A 716-nucleotide genomic window follows, 5' to 3' on the forward strand; every position below is an offset into this window, starting at 1 on the left:
CAGTGCAGGGCGAGTGCTCGCGGTTGTGCCCAGTCCTCTGCCCAGTCCTCCTCGGCTTGGCCCCAGCCTGGCCTTCAAGGCCCTGATGGCCACTCCTGGCCCCGTCTGACCCATTGGCCCTGTATGGTGCTGGTTTAAGCCTGGACTCTGGCACCAGACCATCCTAGCTGGGCGACTGCCCCGTGCCTCAGTTTTTCCGTCTGTAAAACGGATAATTAACAGCGCCTGCCTTCTAGAATAATTGTGAGGCTGAAGTGAGCTGATGCATATAAGTCACAGACCAAGCACACCGTCAGAGCTGGGCGCCCCACCCCTCTGTGTGGACAGCCTGCCCCTCGGCCCTCCCTTTCCTTGGATTAGAAATCCAGAGGCTCTGAGAAGCCTCCAGGCCCCCGCGGGCTCGCCTGCCTAAGCGCAGACCCTGCGGAGGAGGCTGTGGGAAGCACTGGCAGCTGCAGCCCTCAGGCCCAGCGCACCCCCCTCAAGGCCCATCCCTGCCCTGCAGCTCTTCGACCTCATTTACCGGGAGGAGACGCTGTTCAATGTCATCAAGAGCGTGACCCGCAACGGCCGCTCCATCCTGCTGACCGCCCTGCTGGCCCTCATCCTCGTCTACCTCTTCTCCATCGTGGGCTTCCTCTTCCTCAAGGATGACTTCATCCTCGAGGTGGACCGGCTGCCCAGCAACCACTCCCGAGGTCCGGGCCCCTCTGGCG

General features: G+C 62.4%; 1 protein-coding gene across 1 annotated transcript in view; it reads left to right on the forward strand.

Moving 5' to 3' along the window:
- The window catches only part of ITPR3 (inositol 1,4,5-trisphosphate receptor, type 3), a 58475-nt gene that overhangs the window by 53392 nt on the left and 4367 nt on the right, over nt 1-716 (forward strand). The gene's annotated exons all lie outside the window — the stretch shown is intronic.

The sequence above is a fragment of the Myotis brandtii genome, unplaced genomic scaffold (genome assembly GCF_000412655.1).
Source record: "Myotis brandtii unplaced genomic scaffold, ASM41265v1 scaffold539, whole genome shotgun sequence".
In the NCBI taxonomy this organism is placed as follows: domain Eukaryota; kingdom Metazoa; phylum Chordata; class Mammalia; order Chiroptera; family Vespertilionidae; genus Myotis; species Myotis brandtii.